Here is a 24212-nt window from a genome sequence, read left to right as displayed (position 1 = left end):
ACAACAAGCAAGACAATGAGCAGACAACTAGCAAAAAAACAAGCAGGGAGGAAATGTGGCTCAAGCAGTTGAGCACCCACCTCCAGCAATGGGAGGTCCCAGGTTCAGTTCCCAGTGCCTCCTAAGGAAAAAACAAAAAGACAACGAGCAGACAATGTGCAAAAAAGACAACGAGCAGACAATAAGTGCAAACAATGATTTAAAGCAACAAGCAAACGGATGAGAGCCATCTCGTGGGTGGGGTGGGGGAGAAATTATTGAATAAACCATAAGCTTACATATTCTGGAAAATAATATAGCTATAAAAAAGAAAGCATTAAATCTTTGTGTATTAATCTAGTAATATGTCTACAATATTTTGTTAAGTGAAAAAAGTGACATGTAGAAAAATGCATATTATATATTTGTGTAAACAAAAATACTAAAGGAAAGAGGAAAAACCAATACATATTTTAAAACACTGTATGAGCATAGAAATATGTTTGCTGGGGCCTGGTGATGTACTGGTGGCCAGGGGAGGGAGACTTCACTTTCTCTTTTTTTTTTTAAGATTTATTTATTTATTTATCGCCACCACCCCCCCTTCCCCTCCTCCCGCCCTGTTGTTTTTGCTGTGTTGTCTTTTCTTCTCATTTTCTTTCCTCTAGGATTCACCTGGAGTCGTCTGATGTGGAGAGAGGTTCCCTGTCAATTGTGCCACCTCAGTTCCTGGTCTCTGCTGCCCTTCACCTTGACTCTCCCCTTTGTCTCTCTTTTTGTTGCGTCATCATCTTGCTGTGTGTGTGTTTGCATGGGCACTAGTGTGGGCACTGGCTCACCACACGGGGACTCTCACAGGCACTGGCTTGCCGCATGAGCACGCTTTCTCTTCTTCTTCTTCACCAGGAGGCCCCAGGGATAGAAGCCAGGTCCTCCCATATGGTAGGTGGAAGCCCTATCACTTGAGCCACATCCACTTCCCCACCTTTTCTTAATACATCTGTTAATTGCCTGACTTGGTCTATCCAGTAGGTATTGCTTTTGTATTTAAAAACAAATTAGAAACAGTGTAGCTATGTGTTGTTCCACTTGTGATATAAAAACATTACAATAAATTAATAAGTTTATAATTAGTCTAAATAGACACTTTTATAGTAAGTGATGTCCAATATGATAATTTTTTAAGCAAACCAAAGGAAGAGGGAGATGAGAAGGATTAGGAGAAGAAAGGGAATTTACATTTCATAAAGTGAATTTTATTAAATAAAGTATGTATCTATGTAAATACTATGTATCTCTATATTTTATTTCACTTAATCTTCAACCCCCATTTTACAGCTGAAGAAAATGAAGCTTGTAGAGGTCAAATTATTTATTCAAAATCACACAGCTAGTAAAAGAATAAGAAGTTAAAGCTCAGTCTTCCTAATTCCAAAAGCTTTGTTATTCCCACTCTACCAGCATAAATGAAGTTCTATAGTTTTATATACTGAACTAAAAAGTGACCTTCCCCTTTAAATTTCAGTTTTTCTAAAACTGCTTCTCCCCTACCTAAAAAGTAATCAGGGCAGGCTTCAAAACTTCCAGAACAGTTTTCTATCTACGTAAAGAAGAGAAAGGTTGGAGACCAGAAGAGCTAGCAAAGATGCCCTTGGCCTGAGTTCAGAATAGAAAACAGAATACCAAATGCCCTTGGCCCCTAAAACTGAACCCGGATTCCAAGTTGAAGACAAAATCAGGGAAAGACAAGCTTTCTAGGTAGGACAAGAGCTGGATCTTGACAAAGTCAAGTGGTGCAATTTGAAATAGACTTCATAATTTCAAACTGGCAGCAAGAGTGGGGGGAGTGGACAGAGGAGGCAAATTATTTCATTGAAAACTAACTTTTGATGTACAAAGAGTACATATGACATGCAATCTAAGAAAGAGCCATTCTAAACTATTTATTTCAATAAGGTTGTGAAGAGGTCTTCTGGAAAGGGTTCTGTTAAAAACTGGTACATCTATTTTTGAGAATTCTATATTTTCCAAACATATATTTCTCTTCCTTGAGAAATCTCTTTTGGTGCAATCATAGCTGAGATTATTAATGTCTAGAATTCACTGAATGGGTGGAGAGTTTTTTTCATAACTATTACAAACTCTGTCAGTTAATTCCGACACCCTAATCTTTAGAAGAACACACTGCTTTTAGCTTTACTCATGCTTGCAGCTATCTGTGAAATAAACTACTTCAAATGATTTTTATTAGTCAGCCTAAAACAAAGAAGCCAGACTTTTAAATCCCATGACGGTTTTTGTGCAAACAAGGGCTTCACTGTACTGTTTCAAGGTGGGGCAATTTTGTTTTCCCCACTGGGAATTACACACCCAAAAGTTTCCTTGAAGATGCAGCATTAGTGCTTGTGATTTCTTTAAACATCACAGAATGTGATTCTTTAAACATCACAGAAGTTTAAAGAGTTGGGGGTGACTTTTATTTCAACTTCCCACCCAGAACAAGGATTCTTCCTGAAAGATGATTCTAGGCCATCTGTCTCTGATGGAAGGTTCCAGAACGTGGAAAAGCTTAGGGCTCTGTAAAACAGCCCATTTGATTTAAGAACGGGTTTAATGTTAGAAACGTTTCCCTTCTGCTGGGCCAAATCTGTCTCCCTGGGTAACTTCCAACTCTCTGATCCCACTTCAGGTCTTTGGAACTAGTTTTAAACAGCCCTTATGTCTTTTTTTTTCTACCTAAAACCCTAATTTCTTTAGCCATGTCTTATCTGAATTATTTCCATACCCTTTATTATCTGGACCGTATCTTTTGGGTATAATGGACGTACTGTGGTTTACAATTAAATATCCCCCCTAAAATATAGAACCCAGAATTGAGCACAAGGATCAAGAGCAGTAAGAAGATGACCTCTGAACTTGGTAAATCTTTACCATAGCCTAACTTCACCAGTCACATCACACTCAAAACGCTATTGAGCTGGAACTTTTGCAGAGAAATTGTATCCTTTACCAGATATTTTTTTTTAACTCATAGAATTTCATTTTTTTTCTCCTACTTACTTTTTAAAAGTTTTTCTTTTTGTCATTGATTAACACTGAATGTTCTTTTTAGCATATTTGCACTTCTCTCATTCAATGTATTAAATATATTTTATGTCATTTTTTTAAAAAAGGCAACAGCAAAAACTAAAATACAAATATTATCATACCAAAAGCTCCAAGCTCACTGATAACAAATATCAGCTTGGCATATGTTTTTCCTGAATATGCCATTTGAATATTTCATTCTAAGAATGGATGTTAAATTGTTTCAATTTAAATAGAAGTCTTAAGAAATATTTAATGAGTAAGAAGTTTGAAGACATGGGAACAGATTCAGATTACCCCTTAAGGTAAAATGAAGCGAAGGCCTTGCCAAAAGAGAACATCAGCTGACACCAAATTTATTTACCAAAAATATTCTCTCTCCGGTGTGGTGCTTGCAGCATAAAATTAAATAAAGACACAGACAGACACTTCCATCAAACTTGTAGATTTATTTCACTGCCTCTAACAACAAATATTATTAAGAAAAAAAATAATTTTATAATATGGAAATTATAGGGCTTTCCCCCCACGGTAATAAGGAATTTAGGGAGAGGAGCGGCAGTATGCTATGGTCTTTCTCTCCAACCTTAAAATTTTCTGCTACAATTCAGGATCTGCTTATGTTGATTTTTTTTTTTTAAGATTTATTTTTATTTATTTCTCTCCCCTTCCCCCAGCCCCAGTTGTCTGCTCTCTGTGTCCATTCACTGTGTGCTCTTCCATGACTGCTTCTATCCTTGCCAGTGGCACCAGGAATCTGTGTCTCTTTTTATTGCATCATCTTGCTGTGTCAGCTCTCTGTGTGGTGCCACTTCCTGGGTGGCTCTCCTTACAGGGCGCACTCCTTGCGTGTGAGGCTCCCCTACACAGGGGACACTTGGCGTGGCACAGCACTCCTTGTGCGCATCAGCACTGAGCATGCGCCAGCTCCACACGGGTCAAGGAGGCCCTAGGTTTGAACCATGGACCTCCCATGTGGTAGGCAGACACCCTATCCATTGGGCCAAATCTGCTTCCCTGCTTATATTATTTAACTTCAAAAGGAGCAAGGGACCTCTACTACAGATGTTTACAAGAACATGGAGAAATTTACAAGTTTGCTATTTGCTATAAATCAACCTAAAACAACTATATTGAATCAGTTCTGTTTCTCTTTACTTTTCCTGGGGTGCTACACTTTCATAAAATAAGAAAAACATATATTAGAATATGATTAATCACTTCAAAAGTCCAATGCGGACTTCAAGAAAAATTTTAAATTTTGTTTTCTTTTACCTGGCAAAATTCAAAATAACATAAGAATAATAAAATAAATAAGATCAATTTCTCTTCTTATATTTTATTCCTAAATTTTAAGATCCAGGCTCCATAAGCTAAAGATCTGCCCCTTTTCTTCACAAGAAATCGCTAAAGTTGGTTTCAAATAGTTTCATCTGCATTAAAATGGCATATTTATCACATAATTCCAAAGGAAAATAAATTGTTATAAGCACACCTGAAAACAGTTGAAAATATTTGAGAGCAGAAATTCCATGAAGAAAAATACAAGTTTAACTAGGCTATCATATAAATATTGATGCCTCATTCTTCCAATGTGAGATAATAAATACCTGAAGGCATCATCTGAGCCTTTTAACAAATAACATACTCTATAAAGTTTAACAAATAATTACCTTGAAAATAACAGTATTACAGATGCCATTAAATATTCTTAAAGCAATTATATCAAAGATGAAACACCCACTTTTTCAGCTATAAAAGGACTTGATAATTGATAACTCTCTTAACACTCCCCTGGAGGTTTTGTGTTTTGCCAGGTAGGAAACCTGTCATCATGTCATTCTCTAGCCAAAAGTCAAGTCTATGGCAATTAGAGTCTAGTTATGACATAGGAAAAAGGGTAGAGAAAATTTGTGGCTTAAGTAGCTCCTCAGGTGGAGGTTTTTCCAACAAATTTAGGGTTACCAATTTGGGAGGAGGTAAGAATGGGTTTTCTCTGGTAATAAGAAGGACACTATGCAAAACCTAAATGACCATGTCACAATATAACTGGACAAGGTGCAAGCACTGGAGCAGGTAAATGGCATACTTGAATATAAAATCAAAAAATGGTATTAAAAAATTGGGCTTGGGGCTAATGGCCAAGAAGAAATCCAGGACTACAAGAAGTATTTCCAGATAATTGAGAAAAATGATAAACAAGGTAAGAAATTTTACTGTAGCTGAACAAAAGAAACTACACTAAAAAAGCAAAATGTAAATGATCTGGAACATCTTACACGTATGCCTTACTTTTCTCAATTTAACCACTTTAAGGGATATAACAAGCAACAGAATATACCTCTTAACTCGATTACTTTTTCTAGTTTGTTTACTTTTACATAGTTCATTTTATGGAAGGAATTATAGAAATGTTTCCAAAATCCTTAAGTAAAATTAGCTAAGTAAATTGTTTGCAGTTTTGTTGTTATCAAAAGTAAGATAGGGGCGGCAGACTTGGCCCAGTGGTTAGGGCATCCGTCTACCACATGGGAGGTCCGCAGTTCAAACCCCCGGCCTCCTTGACCCGTGTGGAGCTGGCCCATGTGCAGTGCTGATGCACTCAAGGAGTGCCATGCCATGCAGGGGCATGTAGGGGAACCCCACACGCAAGGAGTGCGCCCTGTAAGGAGAGCCACCCAGCGCAAGAGAAAGTGTAGCCTGCCCAGGAACGGCGCCACACACACAGAGAGCTGACACAACAAGATGACGCAACAAAAAGAAACACAGATTCCTGTGCCAATGACAACAGAAGTGGACAAAGAAGACACAGCAAATAGACACAGAGAACAGACAAGGTGGGGGGGGAAGGGAAGAGAAATAAATAAAAATAAAATAAAATCTAAAAAAAAGTAGAGATAGGGGAGCGGATGTAGCTCAGTGGTTGAGCCCTGATTTCCATATATGAGGTCCTGGGTTCAATCCCCAGTGCCTCATTAAAAAAAAAAGTAGCGATAAACGCCATCAACAAATATTTAAACAATTATTCAATGCATTTGTCATTAAAGGACCATATACATATAAAATTTCTTTGAAATGCCTGAAACTGATGTTGCTAAGCACCAGTAGTACAGAGGTTCAGAATGATGGGTAAAAGAAACTTACTTTTTTGTGTCCTGCTTTTCCAGATTTCAGATGCAACTAGCAGCTGTAGACTTGAGACAAAAATGAGATGTTGGTTACTCTCAACGGCACAGTAGAAAACATGCTATGGAGGTAAACATGTTAAGTCATGTCTATATTTAAAGAGGATTTTTCTTTTTACAAATAAGTGAAATCCTAAAAATGGAAAAATATTTTAGCTGACTACATTATAGAAGTTTACTATTTGTAAAAATGCTATGGTCATCCTATGTTCAAACAAAGAATCACCTCCTAATTTATGCTTCACAAATAAGAATTTTTTGTGTATTAAAAAGTAAGGTTCCTGGAAAATGCCATTATGTGTTCCTAAGAATTCTTTAATTAAATCTCTACATAGGATATGTGAACAGGGCCCTCAAACAAGAGGGAAATGAGGTGTAGCAAGTATATCCTAAAAAATAAAAATGCTGAGAGGGTTCTTCCACAAAGTTTTTTGGTATATTATATGCCACCGTACCAAAAAAATATGGAATGTTAACATCAAATTATATTGAAATAAAGGTTGGCATTTCTGGCACAGCTCTAAAGTGATTGTTTTAAAGAGAGCATAATAACACAAATTTATTGCACATTGGAAATGTTTTAAACTTTTTCCAGATTTGAGAATGAACTGGACCTGCCCCAGAGTGTCAAGGCTGACATCAGTAGACTGTGCTGCATCTTGGATGACCTGGATTTGTCCAAGACTGATCTGGAAATACAGATTGAAGCTCTGGCAGAGGAATTCGTTTATCTCAAGAAAACCCATGAAGATGTATGTGCCCAAAACACCAAAGCATAACTTGCCTCTTTCTTCCTTAATTCTTGTCTTCAATTCCAATCTAATGAGGGTAAGGAAAGCTCTGACACATGGAGCGAATCCTACTGCTATTAGGGATGAACTCCTTGATGGTTGTTTCCAATACAGGAAATTAAAGGCCTGCCAGCGGTTGCCAGCTCCAACGTGAGTGTGGAAATGTACGCTGCACCTGGAGTTGATCTAAGCAAGCTCCTCAATGTCATGAAAATTCAATTTGGAACCACCACCAAGCAGAATCTCCAAGATACTGAAATCTGGTTCAACAACAAGATAAACTAAAAACACAGCTGAGGTCAGGAAATCTAGAATGACTTCACTTCACTGATAAATAACTGTTTTGTGGTGGCATTTCAGAGACGAGAGCTACAACAGCAGATTTCTGCCATTGCTAATGCATCCAGTTCCACTAAGAAGAAGATAAATGAACTAAAGCAGACTTTTCAGGCCCTGGAGATTGACCTACAGATTGCAGTAGCCCTGGTATATAAAAATCTCCCCTTGGGTTAATACTCAATAAACCAAACTTTTATGATTTCACCTCAACAATATGTTTCTGAAATATTATTTTCCCTAATAAAGTTTACCCTGAAAGGCAGTTAAGAGAAATCCAAGATCTTGAGTTTCTTCAGGTCCTAATTCAGACAAGAAAGTTTCCATTTAATGTATGAAAATGAAACATCTGGAAGCAAAATTATTAACTGCACATAGCCCACATTTTGCAAATACTATAGCCACAGAACTATCTGAGACATTGCAAATATCAACATGTGATCACTGTTAGGGAAACATTGACTAGTATTCAGAGTGAGACTGCAGTTTCTATCTCCAGGTGGGTTGTAAGGCAGGGTCCCTGCCTGAAAGCTTAAGAAAATTAATCTAGATAAAATGCCTACATGTAGGTAAGCTGGAACTTGATTAATTATCAAGGACTGTATATGCTCAGTTTTAACTAAGAAAATTTAATACATTCAAACTTGAATAACAACGCTTCACTTTTCATATCAATTTTCACTAATACTCTAAAAAACAAGACTCTTCACAATAAGCATTTGTGGTATGCAATGTTTTAGGAGCAGTGAGGTGGGACCCTGGATAATGCCATCATCTCTATCTTCTGGGAAGTACATTTTAACCATAGAGAAACTTTTTATCAAACTAATAATGCCTTGGCAAGTTGTTTTATTTTGCATTGAGTTGGTGGACCTGAGCCCGTCCCAGGCAGTCTAAATCCATTGTGTAACCTTGGATGAGCTGGTCTTCTTAAAGAGTATCTCGTTCTATAGAATGAGAGTTGAAGATCCCTAAAGTAACTTCCAGTTCTAGCTCTATGTCTCCATGCAACCAAATTTAAAAAACAGTCAGTAAAGTATCACTGGGACAGAACTAAATTTCAGTGAATTAAAATGAGATCAGATTCACTCTTGTTCAAGGGGTTTCCTGAAACTTTTTAATACAGAACACCCAACTGTCATGTTCTAAGGCAGGGCTTCTCAGCCTGGTACTATTGAAATTTGGGGATAAGCCTTTTTTTGTGTTGAGGGGGAGGTGTATGTCCTCTGCATCATAAGATGTTTAACAGCGTCCCTGGCCTCTACCCACTAGATGCTGGTAGCACCTCCCACGGAGTTGTGACAACCAAAAATGTCTCTAGACAATTGCTAAATGTCCCTTGGGGAACAAAACTGCCCCTAGTTGAGAACCATTATGCTAAGGTATGAAAGCAGAGTTTTCCTACTCCACAAAATCAAGTGTTCACCATTGATGCAGCTAGTTACATAAAGAAACTCAGCGCCCAAGTTACCCTCCTTTCCCTGAAACCACAAACTCTTACCACCTTAAAAGGTGGGGGTCAGGAAAGGGTTTTAGCTGTTTTACATGAAAGAGAAGAAGTGAGAATGGAAGAGGGAAAAACATCTGTACAATATGTATTGTTGCAAAGTAAAAAGGAACATGATCTGATATCAATCTACCTAAAGAACTCTTTATTTCATCTTTTCTCTTGGGCAAACTTCACCATATCCTCAGAAAAAAATCCCTGGATATCAGCCTGATAGAATCAGAGGCCAATACCAGGCTCAGCTTTCACAGACCCAGGTTCAGATCAGTGCCCTTGAGACCCAGCTCCTTCAAGTTCACAGAGAGTGCAGGCTACAAGCAACTCCTGCACATCAAGATGTGCCTGGAGAATGAACCTGAGACCTAGCACTGCCTGCTAGAGGGGCAACGATGGTATGAGAGAAGCTGTGTGTTTGGCAAAGAAGAGAAGGAACCTCGGGGTAAGGATAGGCATCCGGTTGCTCTTATTAACTAAATGGGCTGAACAAACTTCCACAGGATCAATCCATTAAGTATGAATTATGAACCACACCCCAGCCCCACTCTATCACTGTACAGAAGGAGTGCAGTAAAAGTTTGCCCGAGTTGAAATTTAGGGCAGTGACCTTGCTCTGCCTTCCCTTCTCTGCTTAGTAGTCATTTGGATGACTTAGTTGAAAAACAGAATGGATAAAAAATAAAAAAAGCTAAAATTCAATGACTTCCAATTTAGAGTTTTTAAAAACAGTTCTGAATATTACAATTTTTATGAATACATAAAGTAATCAAAATACATAGAGTATAAGAAGCTTTATTTTTCTTTCCAGTTTTGAGTTTGAAACTGGATCAAAAAGAGGTAGTAAAATCCAGGGTAAGTTCCATAAGAAACTTTTTCCATTATTTTATTTCATTTTCTTCAGAACAGTATATTCCATGTCTAGATGACATGTATTTTTATATGAATTCATCACTTGTATTAAGCAGTGAAGTTATATGAAATCAAGGTTCTGATGGTGGAATAGTTTCACTGAGATCTTTGTCAAAATAATACTATAATTTGTTTTCTTTCAAATTTACACCTATAAAAACAATGATAAATGTCTTAGAAGAAGCTATTACTATATATTTCCTTTCAACATTGTTCAGTTCAAAATGTGGGGAGGCATTTTCATGTTCATTTACTTTGAAAGTTTAAAGGAAGTAAAGAAGGAAAAGACTGAAAAAAGAAAATAGGATATTTGAGGGCAAAAAGGTGATTGATGATTAAACTAGAAGGCTTAAACTTGTAGATTAGGGTAAGATAGTGTTTTTCAAACTGCAGGTTGTGACCCATTAATAGATCTTTAAAAATATTAAATCATAATCAGCATTTTAAATGGAATAAAAGGGAACAGAGATGTCAAAATATATCTCATCCGAGAATGGTAAATATTATTTTATAAAACTGTTGTTTCAGTTATAAATATGTGTATATTGGGTCCTGAAGTCATGATGTAAAACTTATTTATTTCTCAGAGTGGGTTGCAGTGAAAAATGTAGGAAAGCTCCTGTTTTTCTTGCAGTCTGTCTCTATCTCTCCATCAGTCCACTTTTCCTACTGATGCCAGGACACCCTTCATCATCTAGCTTCAGCCTACTTAACACCATTCCTCTTTTCAACCAACCACCCCAGGCACTGCCCTGCACACATGCCCTCAACTCCAGCCATACTGAACTTCTCACCGTCCCTAAACTCACCGAGCTCTTTCACCTCTACATGTAACATACATACTGTGGAGCATTAACTGTGTGCGGGGCGCTGCTCTAAGCACTTACATGTACCAACTAATTCAACACTCAACTGAACTCTGTGAGATACACTATTACTATTCCCAAATCACACACGGGGAAACTGAAGCATGGAGCAATTAAATAATTTGTCCAAGACAGCTGGCTGTTACTTGGTAATTTGATAAAGGAATCCTCTGCAACCAAATTTCCTTTTGAGGTTCTCTTAATCTGTGCTATTTTCAGTTTAGAGTGTCTTTATTCTTGCCAGTTCTGTTGCTTGGCGTGGCCTCCCTCAGACAAGCACAAGGCTCCTTGTCACACCATATCCCAGAGGCACCGCTTCTCTATGCGGTCCTGGCCCACACAGCTTTGCTTTTCTTTATAGCACTTATCATATGTTTGTTGTCTGCCGCTCTTCACTAGAATATAAAGTTGTGTGAGATGGGACTTTGACTATTAAGCCAGAGTAGCACTTGGCAACTAGTGTCTAACCAAACGAAGGAATATGCTCCCTTTATGGTGCTTTTAACAATTGTATCTTCCTCAAACATGGTATGGTTTTACAGTTTACAGAAAGGAAATTATAAATTACCCACAGTCTGGCTTCAGTTTTTGTGCTCTTGCCCACATGCTATACTGTTTTTATTCTTTCTTTAATGCTTTATTAGAATATAATATACATACCAAGACTGCATAGATGAAGAGCTCAATTAATTTTAACAAATGGGATATATTAATATTTCTGGGAAGTAGATGTGGCTCAAGCGACTGGGCTTTGGTCTACCATATGGGAGGACCTGGGTTCAATCCCCAGAACCTCCTGGTAAAGATGAGCCAAGCCCATGCAGCAAGCAACACAGCAAGATGATGACACAGAGGAGAGTCAAGGCAAGATGTGATAGAAACCAGGAACTGAGGTGGCACAAGCAACAGGGAACCTCTCTCCCACATCAAAGTTCCCCGGGATCAAATCCCAGTAAAGCCTAGAGGAGAAAAGAAGCCTAGAAGAAAAGACAAAAAGACACAGAAGGGAAGCAGATTTGGATCAATGGATAGAGCATCCGTCTACCACATGGGAGGTCCAGGGTTCAAACCCAGGGCCTCCTGACCCATATGAAGCTGGCCCATGCACAGTGCTGATGTACACAAGGAGTGCCATGCCACACAGGAGTGTACCCCACATAGGGGAGGCCCACACACAAGGAGTGCACCCCATAAAGAGAGCCACCCAGCATGAAAAAAGTGCAGCCTGCCAAGGAGTGGCGCCGCACACATGGAGAGCTGACGCAGCAAGATGATGCAATGAAAAGAGACACAGATTCCTGGTGCTGTTGACAAGAATCAGCGAATGGACACAGAGAGCAGACAACTGGGGGGTGGGGGGGAGGTAAGGGGAGAGAAACAAAAAATAAATCCTGGGAAAAAAAAGACACAGAAGTTCACACAGCAAATGGACATAGACAGCAAAACAGCAGGGGAGAGGGGTAAATTTTATCTATATCTAAAAAACAAACAGTAGCCATAATAAATTTTTTAAAAATAGAATATATTTCTGTAACCAACCTCCAGTTCAAGAAACAAAACATTATCAGCAACCCAAAGTCACCCTCCTGCCGCTAATACCTCCAAGGGTTACTACTCTCTAAATTCCTAACACCATAAATACAGTTTTGCCTGTTTTTAACTTTATATAGATGGAATCACACAGTATATTCTCTTTCGTGTCTGCATTGCTTCCTTCAGCATGCTGTTTGTGAGATTCATCTGTTATAGATCATGTTCTGCCTTTAATAAAATCTATGTTCAATGCTGGAAGGACAAAGATACTGTCACTCTGGATGAATGCGCAGTCTAGAAAGAAGAAAAAAATGTATAAATATATAAATAACATAAAGTTCTAACTGCAGTTCTGACTAGTCTGTCAAAATCATTCCAAATTAGTGAAGCTTTACTAAAGTAAAGATTAAAACAAATGAAATTTATGTGCTTAACTTTCTGATTATCCAGTAGGCAGAGAAGTTAATAAATGCCCAACTAGACAGCATTTTCCTTTTCGTTAAAGTAGAATGTCTTACTGGTTTGTCTGGTTTCTATCAACATATAATTGAAATTCATTTTCTTTTTGCAGAACCAAGAAAAATGTTCCGGTGTGAGACAATTGTTAAAGAACTGGTTGATGGCATTGTTGTCTCACCACAAACAAAAGATGTTCAACAAAGACCAACTTAAGAAACCATTGCTCAAATCAAACACAAAACCTAAGACAAATAGGGCACCAAGAGCAATTTAATTGTGGTCACATTTGTAGGATAAGTCATGCAAAAGTCAAACTTTTAAAAAGCCATAAAGACAAAGGAACATATTTAAACAATACTGACCTTTTAACAATGGGAAAAATAAAAGCCACGAGAGCATTCAGGGAATTCTTTGCTTATGTACAATAAAGTCATATGAACATACCCATCTGCATTTTGGGGTTTTTTCAATCTTTGTAAATTTACCAAAAAACGAGTACACTTTGGGAACAGATGTGGCCCAAGTGGTTGGGTGTCCACTTCATTATGAGAAGTCCTAGGTTCAGTTCACAGTGCCTCCGAAAGAAGACAAACAAACAACAAGCAGACATCAAGCAAAAACAATGAGCAGACAATGAGAAAAACAACGAGCAGACAACGAGACAATGAGCAAAAAAAAAAAAAAAAAACAAGCAAGGAGTGCATATGGCTCAAGCAATTGGGTGCCTGCCTCCCACATGGGAGGTCCCTGGTTCAGTTCCCGGTGCCTCCTAAAGAAAAAACAAACAGACAATAAGCAAAAAACAATGAGCAGAAAATGAACAAAAACAATGAGCAAACTGATAAGAGAGCCATCTTGGGCGGGGGAGGGCGGATAAATAAAATAACTGGTACACTTCTGTGCTGTTTTGAGTCTTTTGCAAACTGCAGAAAATTATGTTTTTAAGCTAACCCAATCCTATATGTATAATCCTATTGTGTGTAGGACCTTTTTGAGAGATTCAATTAAGGGATCTTTTGATTAGATTACTTCAGTTAAGGGCCTTTGGTTAGATTGCAGGGCCCAGGGAGGGTCCCAAATCCTCTCATTAGAGTCTTATATAAACTGAGGACTGAAAGCAGAGACACACATTGAAAGAGGACTCCAGGCTCACCCACAGCCGCAGAAAGACAGAGAAACCCTGAGAGCTGAGAGAGGCCAAAGGCTGGAATCTGTGGAGCAGCCCAGAGCCGAAGAAATGTAGCCAAAAGAGAGAAAAGCCACATGCCTGATCACCCACAGCTGAGTTCAGGGAGAAAGTGAGCCTGGAGGAGAAGGCAGAGCCCAGCTACCATTTTGCCTTGCCCGTGGAAGGAGTCCAGGATCTGCCAGCAGCTGACCTTTGGTAAGACAGCATCGCTGATGATACCTTGATTTGGACATTTTCACAGCCTTGGAACTGTTAGATTTTACCCTAATAAATTCCCATTATAAAAGCCAACCCATTTCTGGTGTTTTGCATTGGCAGCCTTTAACAAACCAAAATAACTTCCTAATTCAGGAGGTTTAGCCTTGAGGTTTCAGTTCTGATATGATCCGTTTCCAGTGCTGGGCTAAGCATTCTGAATAGCACACAAGAGACAAGTACTATCTTCTAGAAACTAAAATTCTGATGGAGATGTAAGACATACTCATGAAATCGTGCAATGGCATTAGAATATCACATGGTACCAAAATTAGTGGTACAGATAATAAGTGTCATGGAAATTCACAGACAAAAGATCAATATGGGCCAGAGAAGCCAGTGAAAAACTCATGAAACTGTAAAGCTACAGTAAAATAGCAAAGCAAAAATTAAAAAGGCATTAACAAGTGTTGGCAAGGATACAAAGCAACTGGAACTCTCATCAACTGCTGATGGCTGTATAAATTGATACAACCACTTTGGAAAACAGTTGGCATTATTTATTACAGTTAAAGACAATATCCTATGATCCAGCAATTCCTCTCATTCATTTATTCCTTCAACAAATATTCATTGAGCATATACTATTTGACGTACACTGTTCTAAGAACTAAGTACCACTCTAGGCCTGCCTAGTGAAACCTGTATACATGTGCCCCAAGAAATATATTCATAGCAGTATTGATGGAAAATAACCGAAATATCCAGCAACAGCAGAATGGATAAACTATGAATTCCTTTATGAAAATACAATTCAACACACCAGAGAAAAGTAATAAACTAGAATATATATAATGACAAGGATGAATTTCGTGAACATAAAGGGAGTTGCAGAAGAATATATACAATATTACTCTATACTAAATTCTATTATATTTATAGTGGTACATATTATATATAACAGTTCAAAAACATGTACCACTATAAAATAGAGCTCAGTGATGCTAACAACATAAAATAAAACTAAAAAAGAAAAGCAAGTGAAATATAAACACAAAATTCAAGATTGTGGTTACCTCTTACGTGTCCAGGAAGAAGAGGGAGTGTGGCGGGTGGCACACAGGAGACTCAATGGTACTGGTAATTACAATGTTTTACTTCTTAAACTGGGTAGTGGTTCATGGCTTTTTGTGGTATTGTTCTTCTGAACATGTATTATTCTTATATATTCTAATATGTATATTATAAATATTCTTTTGTATCTTCTTAATCACGCTTTTAAATTAAATAAGGTGACAGAGCTTGAGTTTTGAAGGAAGGATCTGAAAAGGCAGGGAAAAACTCACTATGGGGGGCAGGTGAAGCTCAGTGTCTGAGCGCCCGCTTCACATGTATTGATCCCTGGTACCTCCTTAAAAAAAAAAGAGCCAATATGAAAGGAAAAGTGATAGGCTTGATCATGATATTCATGGAAACATGAAGTTAAATCTAGCAGAGTGACGAGGTCACCTTAGAGAATAACAGGGATAAATAAGACTAGATATACACATAGAGTCAAATTATGGAGCATCTTCCAAGTCTCTCTGAGTACAGACTATTTTAAGGACCACAGGGAATTCTTGAAGGCTTTAGGTCAAGCAGTAATCTGATCAAGGGGCATAAGAATATGTATATGACCCCTGTATGCAAGATGGACTGGGTTTGTAGGGGTGGAGACTGGAGATAAAGTTAGGCAGTCGCTGCAGCAACTTAAGAATAAACTGAAAATTTTTTGACTGAGATAATCCTGGAGAAGTGGAAAATCTGAGGTAGGATTTTGTAATCATTAGGTTTTATTTTTTTTTTGTCTTTATTTATTATTATTTTTTAATGTTATATTAAAAAAATATGAGGCCCCCATATACTCCCACCCCCCTCACCCCACTTCTCCCATAACAACAGCCTCCTGCATCATCATGGGACATTCATTGCACTTGGTAAGTACATCTCTGAGCATCGTTGCACCACATGGTCAATAGTTCACATTATACTTTACACTCTCTCCCAGTCCACCCAGTCATTAAGTTTTAAAGGGCTAAGACTGGGTAAACAAAAATTCTAAAATTTTAAAGTGGCATAAAAATTGGCAAGTTTGGGAGGAAAGCAGAATTAGAAGAAAAACCAACATAGCAAGTTGTAGATATATTGAGTTTGATATAAAAATGGAATATCTGACTAGAAATATCCAATAGAAAACTAAAAACACAAATGAACAATTGCTTACAAATTTCACTAAGATATATATACAGTGATCAAAATACAGTCTTTTATTCTATAAAAATGTATTATGCATAACAAAAGTCTTAACCAACTGATAAACTTTTGAATTTTAGACTACCTTTCTAAAATTACTTTGCAACATACCAAACTCTAGAAATTCAGAACTAAACATGATATTTAAGGATGTGAATTATCTCAACCCAAGAACCACAACAGAGAGGTCTTTTCCAGAAGTGAGTCATACCCCCAAAAAATCATGCCGTATTCAGAAAGAAATCATGCAGATAAGCCTGCCTTGTAGATAAACAACTCACTTCAAAACACAATCATTGATTGCTTACAATATGCTAGGAACAGTAATAAGGTAAAGACAGATAAACAATCAAAGTTATCATATAAAATCATTGAGTTGAAAAAAGGATAAGTTCTCTTTTACTAAATTCTTGAGATTAACACAAGATTTATCAGAGAACTGAAAATGTTTTCCTAATTCTTAAATAGTGATGACTTCAATGACCACCTCTCTCAAGGTATGACTCACTAGTTTTGTGGCTACTTGCAGAAGCTTCAAAGACAATGATTTTTTAGGGTAACCAAACTTGTGGTACCTGTATGTCAACATATTACCAAATTTCAGTTCTGACGTTAGCAATGAAAAATGACACTGAGCTGCAGGGAAATGAGGCATTCTGAAAAAAGCAATTAAGAAGGAATTGAAGCTTGATGGATTAGTATAATAAATTTTTCTGAAGGCAACGGTGTGAAAAATATTTATAAAAGGTGTGGCAGAATGAACTCACTACAGGGCAACTATTCTTGCCCGTTTAACAGTTTTCTTTTTCCCATAAGCTGGACTAAATTTGAGAATTTGAGGAAGTTTATTAATTTCAAAATATAAGTGTTTGCAATTTAAGCCAAAAGACATCTTAAAATTTATAACTTTCTTTCTTCTAAATGGGCCTGTGATATAAGAAGTCAAAGAGTCAAAGAGAAACAGTAGTCAAATTGAAAGTCCAAAAAATATCACATAAAATCATACATTTGAGAGAAGGATAGATTCTGTTTTACTAAATTCTTAAGATTATCACTTAGAATTTATCAAAGAGAACTAAAAAATGCTTCCTTAATTTTGAAACATTACTAACCTCAATGACTATCTCTTTCAAGGCAGGAGTCATTAGTTTTAGGGCTACTTGCAGAGGTTTTCAAGATAATGGTTTTTGAAGGTAAAAACTGCATACCCTATATTTGCTGCAAATGCTCAAAATTATTTACAGAAGTAAAAATACTATGCTCATGCAAAATTATATGAGCTATGGATATAATTAAATTGAATTAAACTGAATAATTGCTGGTTATTTAATCTTTAATCTGAACATAGCCCCACACCCAAGGGGAAAAGATTATCATGTTTCCTAATTATAGTAATATAACAGTAATCCCCAAATGAGCAACGCCTCCCCTGGTTATACAATTAGAAAGTCAAACTTGAACCTTGCGGTAAACATTTCCAGAATTCAAAACATGTTTTCTAAAGAAGTTTAACAATAAAATAGCCAATTCCTCTTTAAGACTGGATGTAAACTCAATAAAAGATTGGCTACTCTACATTTATTCCTTTGATCAAAAGCATTAACTAAGTGCAGTCAAAGGGGCTGGTGGGAAAACAGGATGGGGCAGGTTCAAAAGAAACATGACACACACTCTTTGCCCTTGAGAAGTCTGCAATCTAGTCAGAAAAAGAGCAATTGCTAAGCAATATATACCCTACTTAAAAGTTGTGGACAAATGAAATTTTTTTAAGGCTATATATTTCAAATGTTATTTAATTTTTGGTACAGATGAAATTTATTTTGTAAATTTAAAAATTTCTCTTCATAAAAAAGCCCAAATGTATTGGCCTAAAACTCCAGTTTTTATATGTCAAGCTGGCTTAGGAATGGGACCACATGTATATACAAGAACAAGTACACTACCAACTGTGTATCAAAGCTACACAAAACACTGAGCAGCTAGAAAGTGCTGAAATCATAAGAAAAGAAGACTGGGGAAAGAGCAGCAGAAAACAGGTGTTGAAGGCAGCTGAATGGGAACAGAGTCGGGCTCAGGGAAAGCTGAAGGGCTCTTTACTGTCAGCAGAAAACCAAGAAGGCAATGGGGAGCATAGGGGAGGATGGAGAAGGCAGAAAGGGCTCTGGAAGTGGAGAGTTTGCTCTGGAATAGCACACTGATTTGGACAGTGTTGGCAGAGGGAGGCCACTGAAGCCTAAAAATAGAATTCAAAACTTCATGCCATTATGTGAAGACAACCAAAAACCATGATGAATACATGAACTTTGGTTACACTTAAGACTACACTGAGCCTTTGAATGTAATCCACACAGGTTTTCTCACACTGCCCACACAATCCAGCTTGGGGAGGTGTTATGGGTTGAGTTGGGTCCCTCAAGGAGTTATGTTCATCTCCGAATCCCTGGTCCCGTGATTGTGACTCTATTTGGAAACAAGGTTCTTTGAAGATGTGACTAGTTAAGGTGAGGTCAAACTGGATAAGGGTGGATCCTAATTTAACATGAATGGTATTTAAGAAGAGGGACATTTGGACACAGAGAAACACATAGACATAGGGGAGAACACCAGGTGACAACGGAGGCAGAGATTGAAGTACCGCAGCTGCAAGCCAGGGAACGCCAAGGACTGCCGACAAACCACCAGAAGTTAGGAAGAGGCAAGGAAGGAGCCTCCTTTGCTGGTTTCAGAGGGAGCATGGCCCTGCTGACACCTTGATTTTGGACTTCTACCTTGGGAACCATGAGATAAGAAGTTTCTTTTGTTTTAAACCACCTAGCTTGTGGTACGTCATTATGACAGCCCTTGGAAACTAAGACAGGAGGCTGCTGCAGAGAAAAACCAAAAGTGGGTCCTGTATTCAAGGCATTTGAAACATAAAGTGAAACCAAATGTTTGGTTCCAAGGAGTAGACTACTACTACTATGATAGTTACAGTATTTATTTCTAGAATGGAGAAGAGACCAGCCCTATTGTCAGAAAGGATCCATACGAGACACAGGCTTGGTTAGGAAGGGTAGATGCTGAAAGCCAAGCAAAGGAATTTCTGTAAACTCTTGCTCCCTCCATCATCAGCCACCCCTTGATTTTTCTACTTCCCATCTCTTCCTCTTTACTACTTCTGCTTATCAGAAACTGTTCCTCATGATTAGGGTTCAAAACCTAACATATAATGCCATCCCATAAAATGTTTCCTCAGAAAATATTTTCATAAATTTCAAGTCATAGCCTCCACCACCTGTCTAAGATAGGGTCCTACATGTACGTTAAACTACAAATGAAAAATAGTCCATATTTTTAAATAGATTGCCTATCACAGGTATCTAAGTTTGTACCATCCTTCATGGCCAAGGTCTGTAATATGCATCTACCTCCTTTGGGAAGTTTTCTATGAACCCCTCAGCAAAAAGCAATCACTCCACCTCCAAGGTGCCCTTCCTGAGGGACTTCCTGCTTTCTATCTTGAGCTGAAACCATTTTGGCAGGGACAGGTACTGGTTCCTCTCTGTAACCTCCACGGTGTCCAGGCTACTGCCCAGAGCAAACACTCAGAAAAGGCCCTCACAACACGAGGGGAAATATGCTGCATCTTGACTGTATCAATGCCAAGATCTGCTTGTGGTATTGTCCTATAGTTTTACAAGATGTTCCTACTGGAAGAAACTGGGTAAAGGATACATGGGATTTCTCTGTATTATTTCTTACAAGACAATCGACAATTACCTCAAAACAAAAAGTTTAAACAAATTTTAAATGAATATTCACATACATATTAACAAACATTAAATATGAATATTGCAAAGAGAAATATGGTCCAGGCTCAAGAGAATAAAATTCACAGCTGTGTTCAGAGGACAAGGTGGGCAGTATTAAGAGTTACCTTTAAGAAATCATGAAACATACCTGTCAGAATGTTAAAAACTGGTGCAGAGGGCAGAAATTCTGTTGGAATGATATAACTCAATGAAAAACTTTAATAAAATAGAAATTTTTAAAAAGAGGGGAAAAGAAGACAGCAGGGAGAAAATATAAGAAAGGATAAATGCTAGGACAAATGAGCATATTGTCTAGAAGAAACCAAAATTGGGGGGAAGGGGGAATGACCAAAACTTGAGTATCTAGAACACTTAATAAAAGAAAGCCATGTCATAATGTCATATGCCAATGTCATAAGTCTGCAAAGCTAACACTATAACAGGAATTGTATTTTTAAAACCTGTATATAATTGGTTTCTAAAATAGGCTCAATCTCTAGTAAGGCTTATTTTTAAGCATAAAATATCTTGTGCACTGTGCTGCAGTCAACAAGTTGGAGAGGGAAACACCATGGAATATGCCACCGAAAACAGGATCCAAAGGCAAAGTCCTTGATTGGAGAAATTTCCTTGCTTTTTACCCTTGAGTTACAGCACCAAGAATGAATTCTGTATCTGCCGATAACAATGCTGCATGTGTACTATAGCCTGCTTAATCATACCACATGAAATATACGTACAAGACATACAGAAATGCATGCAAGCACTTCTCATGCACTGTGAAAACATGCTGAAAATGACATGTTACAACACAAAACTCTTTACCTAATTATATTCTTAACTTATGTATGAAACATAAGATTAAACCATATCTTGTAGAGGCATGTTCCTATGAGTAGAAAAGTTAACAATATAACAAAAGAGGGCAAACAAATAAAGACCTGTCAGATAGCAATTTTTTAAAACACACACACAAAAATCCATCTATATTTGTTACCTAAATCCTTCTTTTTTTTTTTTTTTTAGGTTCTGGGTCCTAGAGATTGAACCCAGAACCTTGTATGTGGGAAGCCAATGCTCAACCACTGAGCCACATTGGCTCCTCTGAGTTGGTCTTTTTGTTTGTTTTGCTTGTTTGTTTTTGGAGTTTTTTTAGGATGCACCAGGAGCCAAACCCCGGACCTCCCATGTGGGAAGCAGGCACTCAACTACTTGAGCCACATTTGCTCCCCCTAAAATCCTTTTAAACTGTGTGCTTGATTAAAAGGAGGGAAGCACACAATCTCAAGTTGCTAAAGAAATATACTTCATAAACAAAATTATTTCCAAGCTCTATGGGATTATCCCCTAAATTTAAAAGGTCAGTTGTACTGATCTGTCTAAAGAAAAGAGATTCAGGGAAGCAGAATTGGCTCAAAGGATAGGGCGTCCGCCTACCACATGGGAGGTCCAAGGTTCAAACCCAGGGCCTCCTGACCCGTGTGATGAGCTGGCCCATGCGCAGTGCTGATGCATGCAAGAAGTGCCGTGCCACACAGAGGTGTCCCCCGCGTAGGGGAGCACCCCATAAGGAGAGCGGAAAAAGTACAGCCTGCCCAAGAATGGCACTGCACACATGGAGAGCTGACACAGCAAGATGACGCAACAAAAAGAGACATGGATTCTGGGTGCCACTGACCAGAATAAAGGTGGACACAGAAGAACACGCGGCAAATGGACACAGAGAGCTGACAACTGGGGGGGGGGGGGAAGGGGAGAGAAATAAATTAAAAAATCAATCTTTTATAAAAAAAGAAAAAAGTGTCATATTTACAACAGTCTGGAGAAAGCATTTGCTTAACATAAACTTGTATTACCATAGATTCTATCTAGTATGCTTTATAGAATAAAAACTGATCACAATAACTATGTGTAGAATAGGCAAAATATTAAATGGATTAAGATTTGTGGTCCTTGTATACAAGACTAGGTACTTTAAAAGGTGAAAGAGGGAAATGGACTTGGCCCAGTAGTTAGGGCGTCCGTCTACCACACGGGAGGTCTGTGGTTCAAACCCCGGGCCTCCTTGACCCGTGTGGAGCTGGCCCATGCGCAGTGCTGATGCGCACAAGGAGTGCCGTGCCACGCAGGTGTGTCCCCCGCGTAGGGGAGCCCCACGTGCAAGGAGTGCGCCCGTAAGGAGAGCCCACCCAGCGTGAAAGAAAGTGCAGCCTGCCCAGGAATGGCGCCGCCCACACTTCCTGTGCGGCTGACGACAACAGAAGCGGACAAAGAAACAAGACGCAGCAAACAGACACAGAGAACAGACAACGGGGGGGGGGGGGGGGGGGAGTTAAATAAATAAATAAATCTTTAAAAATAAATAAATAAAGTGAGTGAGCTCAACTTCAGGGGAAAAAAAAAAAAGGTGAAAGATACCTGCCCAAATGCATTGCATAAAAATACATCAAGCTGAACAACCAGCAAGATGGTGGCAGAGTAAGGAGCTCCTAGAGTCAGCTCCTGCTGTAGGGCAGTTAGTAAACACTCAGAGCTCTCTGGAGCTATCTAAAGCACCTGTTAAGGGGCTCCAGGAGACCAGAAGAGCCTCCTGCAACATCCTTGAAGGAATGGAAGGAGAAGACTGCCCATATGCAGAGAAGATTCTTAAGTAGAGCACTAGGCTGTTGCCCATCCTCCATTGGCGGTACAAGCTGCCTTGAAAGCTATTCCACAGCTGGAATTGGAAGCTCCACTTCCCAAAAATGGAGGAGAAAAAGACAGTTGGGCACCAACTTCAGCTACTGATTTGTAAATTTGGCAAGCTAAAGTATAAACCTAAGAATAGCTAAAATTTGAAACTGTCCAAGACAGAAAGAAGCTGGTAGCAGACATCTTAACTCCACACCTGGCACTGGGAGAAGCAGGGCAGACTGAAAATCATGGTGCTGGTAGGGACTAGCTTCTTTCCATCCAGATCAGATTGCAGGTCTAGCATAAGCCCCAGCCCCACATCTGGCAGGGAGAAGGATGGGGGGACCAGCACCAGCTTCTCCAGGAAAATATAGGCCAGTGATCATCCTACTCTGATGGCGCAAGCTGCCCCAGGAACTGTTCTGTGGCTGGAATTGGAAGCTCCATTTCCTAAAAACAGGGGAGAGAGAAACTGTCAGCCACTGACTTCAGCTATTGATTAGTAAATTCAGCTGGCTAAAGTATAACCCGAAGAACAGCTAAAGTTTAGACCTGTCCAAGTTGGATAGAGGCTGGTAGCTGCCATTTTGACTCTGACCCCAGCATGAGGGGAAGCCAGGCTGACTGAAAATCACAGTGATGGTAGAGATGAGTTTTTTCCTCCCAGATTGGAATGCAGCCCTAGCCTAGGCTTCAGTCCCACCTTTAGCAGGGAAGAAGCTTGTGAGCCCTGCACCAGCTCTCTGGGTATCTGCATGGTTAGCACAGACTGAATAGTTGGAAGTCTACCAGGGCAACTGTGGTCATTTTGGACCCACACAGCATAGATTGCTGCCCACACCTGCAGCTCCATCCCCACCCCCGGTAGGGGAGAAAGGGACGTGAAGCTTCATCAGTCTCTCTGGACAACTACAGTCTAGGCCTGCACAACTTCAATTATTAACAGAGCTGTGGCTCTGTCCCTACCTCTGGCAAAGCAGAAAGTTAGGAGAAGCTTCATTGGTCTCTGGGGGAAAGGGCAGCTTGAGCTTTCACAGCTACAGCACCAACTACATCCTTGGCTCCTATTACACAAACAGCAAGAGAAAAAGGGCAAGAAAGCCCTAAATTAAAGATAGAAACTGTACCCTGAAAAAATACATCTAGTAAGCCAAATGTCAGGACACCAACAAAAAATCACAATCCACACCAAGAAACAGGAAGATATGGTGGCCCAGTTAAAGGAACAAGATAAACCTCCAAATGACATAAAGGAGTTGCAACAACTAGTCATAGATATTCACACAAATCTCCTTAATATATTCATTGAGGTGGCTAAAGAGATTAAGGATATTAAGAAGACACTGGAATTGCACAAAGAAGAATTTGAAAGCATACCTAGAAAAATAACAGCTCTTATGGGAATGAAAGGTGCATTAAATGA

General features: G+C 38.8%; 1 long non-coding RNA gene across 1 annotated transcript in view; it reads right to left on the bottom strand.

The window, feature by feature from the left end:
* The window catches only part of LOC131275046 (uncharacterized), a 62345-nt gene that overhangs the window by 13367 nt on the left and 24766 nt on the right, over window positions 1-24212 (bottom strand). The window contains exon 2 of the long non-coding RNA XR_009182465.1: window positions 6211-6260. This is a non-coding gene — a long non-coding RNA (uncharacterized lncRNA). The remainder of the gene's footprint in view (window positions 1-6210; window positions 6261-24212) is intronic.

The sequence above is a fragment of the Dasypus novemcinctus genome, chromosome 21, assembly GCF_030445035.2.
Source record: "Dasypus novemcinctus isolate mDasNov1 chromosome 21, mDasNov1.1.hap2, whole genome shotgun sequence".
NCBI lineage: Eukaryota > Metazoa > Chordata > Mammalia > Cingulata > Dasypodidae > Dasypus > Dasypus novemcinctus.
This window is presented reverse-complemented; position numbering and strand designations above follow the sequence as displayed.